The 3,453-nt window shown below is 38.5% G+C and overlaps 1 non-coding gene across 1 annotated transcript; it reads right to left on the bottom strand.

Annotated features, from left to right (window-relative positions):
* Positions 1-3,029: 3,029 nt before the first annotated feature.
* LOC141597787 (small nucleolar RNA R71) lies at positions 3,030-3,136 on the bottom strand. Its single transcript, XR_012523002.1, has one exon. It is a non-coding gene; the product is annotated as a small nucleolar RNA R71 (small nucleolar RNA).
* Positions 3,137-3,453: the final 317 nt, after the last annotated feature.

Below are 3,453 nucleotides of genomic sequence, written 5' to 3'. Positions count from 1 at the left end.
GCCTACTTTGTCCCTTGTTTTGTCAATACTCGGTCTTATGTTTGGTGTATACACTTATTTCACGATTTATAATGGTTGGTTTGTGTGGGATGAATATGTTGACCCAATAAGAATGAGACCTTGTGAATTGTTTATGTTTGACCATATTATGTGGCTTTCGCTATTTAAAACTGAAATTAAAATGAAAGTTGTTAATTGACTTGTGTGATTGGATGATAAAAATGATGTGACAATTGTGGGTGGTGCACGTCAATTGCCGTGAATTCATTTTGGTATATATGATAACAACGTCTATATTATGTGAACCTTTGTCATGATGATCGGAGTCTCATGGTGCTAGTAACGAAAGTATTGAGGATGGATGGGAACAGATGTGGAAACACATGTGTGATCATGTGATGGATTTGACGCGGTATATGCGTGGCAAGATGGTCGGAATAGGAATGTTGAAAATGATTGAGTCACATGACGAGAAATTTTGGCATTTTATAATTGTTTCATAGAGTTTGCATATTCGTGATTTGATGTGTATACATGTGACTGTATGAAACTGGACGATATATAGATATGATGTGACCATAATTAGCGCATATTTAGTCCCCCTATTAGCCTTGTTCCCATGCTTTTTAGTGCATATTTGGGTCATTTATTGTCTTTAGTTATTTGTTTTGCATATTCTTTGAGGTTTTGTGTCCTTGGAAGGAAAGGAATGCAAACCTTGCATTTTCATGGCAAAATGAGACTAAATTGATTGAATTCAATGACCAAGCATCAAGGAGAGACAAGATTAGAAGGCCTTTATACATATTATAGTAGTTGGGCAATGACGCGAAAGGATCCTTGCATCCCCGAGGAAATCCCCAAGGATTTTATGAAGGAAAGGAAGAAAAGAAGAAAGAAGTGAAGCTGTCCAGCAATCCGTGCGGATTGACTGGAAGACGCCCGTCCTCCACCTCCACAATCCGGCCGTCTTCTCCCAAAGACGCCCGGGCAGCAAGCCCAGAAGACGCCCGGATTCCCTTGAAGACGCCCGGGCAGAGCCTCACAAATCTGGCCGTCCCGTCCCTAAGACGCACGGATTCCAGTCCAGCACAAATCCGTTTCTTCAAGCTTCAATGAAAGATGCCCTTCCTTCAAAAAATACCGGCGTTTCCCTGCTCAAATCTCAAAAGTGTAATTACTAGTTTAGCCCTTAGTTAACCCTAATGCATCCACCTAATTTCCACTATAAATACCCCATTAGTCTAATTAGAAGAGCATGTTCTTCTTATCAATTCTTAGGGTAATTAATATCAATCAAATCTCTCTTTAGTTTTGTAATCAACAATTAATCAAGTTTTAATACAAGTTTTATTTCCTTAATCTCTCTTTTGTTCATCCTTTATTTTGGGTAATTGAAGGTTATTTGGGTTATTATTGGGAGATTGACAACCTCTCAATCAAGCATCAAGTACTTCTTTTATTCTTTGCTTTATTATTGGAATCATTAGTAGGTATAATCCTCTTAATCCCTTTTTAATTATTGTTAATTACTTTCATTTATTCATCATGTTTTACTTTGTTGGTATGATTGACAACCTTGCTAGCATGATCAACATGATAATGAGTGAGTAGTCACCTAGCTAGGGTTAATGGGTAATTAGGGGAAATCAACATGGGGAATGATTCATGCTTAAATTAATATGCTTTCAAGGGTTATTTGCTTGCTTGTTTTGATCTCAACTCATGCACATGTTATGTTTGATGAAATGCGAGCCTATGAATCCTTACAATTTTTACCCATCACCTATCTTTTCAATGAGACTTGTAAGACATAAACCAACTCGAGTCTCATTAGACCATGCATGTTGTTAAGTAGGGAAGATTAAGTCGACTTGTAGGTGTTGTACAATCTAATCGATTCGGCTCCGGGACCCAAACTTTCCTAGGATTGTAAGATATAACCCAACTCAATCCATCACAACAATAATTGCTTGCTTATAATTTGAGAACATGTTTGTGTGATCAATTCCCATGATTCTCTTATTATCCCATGACACCCTAGTGCTTTTTATCAATTGTTTACAACCCTTTTAATTCATCTTGTTTGTTTATTTTCATTGCTATTTAGTTTAGTGACCTTCTACATCAACCCAATTGTGACACCCCTAAGACACCACTAGTTTCAATAGAAATCTCATCTCAATTCCCGTCCCTTGGGATCCGACCTTTACTTGCCTCTTTACTAATTGTAGAGTTGTTTGTGAAGTTATAAATTGTGTTTTGGTCTAGGTGCTCCTAACGACAAGTTACCGAAAAGATTTAGTCCGACCAAAAATGGCGCCGTTACCGGGGACGGTGTTATCTTGATTTAGATTTTCTTATATTGTTATTAGTTGTGTCTTTCTTTGCCTTGGGGAAGTAAAACTCCTCAAGGTTTGTTCTAATTGTTTTCGAGTTGTTTGATATTTTGTATGTCTAGAAGGTCACAAGGTGATTTGTTACCTTTTGATCGTGAAATTGAAAGAACTTTGACAACCAATAGAAGACTTGCTAGGAGGAATTTGAGAGGTATTAGTGAGGTTGTAGATATTTAACCAACTATTGAGTTCATCAACCCTTTTGCAAGAGAAGGTGAGGAGAACCCGACACAAAATACCACACAAAATCAACCCACAATGCCTAAGTTTTCATCACATTCCGTACCCACCGAGGAGAACCTACCCAACGGTACTCCCACACCACAACATTTGACCGGAAATTTTATTGCCAAATCCGCCTTTATCCAATTAGTCGAAAGGAGCCAATTTGGGGGGATGCCTAGTGAAGACCCTCATTCTCATATGGAAACCTTTTGTGACTATTGTGATGCGATTTCTCAAACCGGTGTAACTCAAGACCAAATTCGATGGGTCTTATTTCCTTTTTCTCTAATTGGCACCGCGAAACAATGGTTGAAGGGCCTTGATAAGGCCACTCTCGGAATTGATTCTTGGAAGAAATTGGCTCTAGCTTTCTACAAAAAGTTCTACCCACCGGAAAAGACTAACATGCTAAGAGCTCAAATTACGGGTTTTAAGCAAAGGGATGAAGAATCTTTGTATGAAGCTTGGGAGCGGTTCAAGGGAATTTGTCGCTCATGTCCTCATCATGGACTTAGCGAGTGGTTCTTGGTACAACAATTTTGGAACGGTCTATATGAAGATTCAAGGAACATTCTCAACATGGGATCAAATGGAATGTTCACCGAAGTTGATGACAATCAAACATGGAACAAAATTGAGGAAATGGCGGTCCATAACTCACAATATAGTAGACCTCGCAAGGCTACTAGAGGAGGAAAGCATGAAGTGGTCTTCGTTACTCAATTGGGTGCTCAACTTAGTGCTCACATTGACACAATCAATTTGAAGTTTGAAAAAGCTATGGCTAGACTTAAAGAAGCCTCAAAATCACCAAAGCATCATGTTAATG

This window comes from Silene latifolia, chromosome 8 (assembly GCF_048544455.1).
Source record: "Silene latifolia isolate original U9 population chromosome 8, ASM4854445v1, whole genome shotgun sequence".
Taxonomy (NCBI): domain Eukaryota; kingdom Viridiplantae; phylum Streptophyta; class Magnoliopsida; order Caryophyllales; family Caryophyllaceae; genus Silene; species Silene latifolia.
The sequence above is the reverse complement of the archived record's forward strand: the minus strand, read 5'-3'. Positions and strand labels throughout refer to the sequence as shown.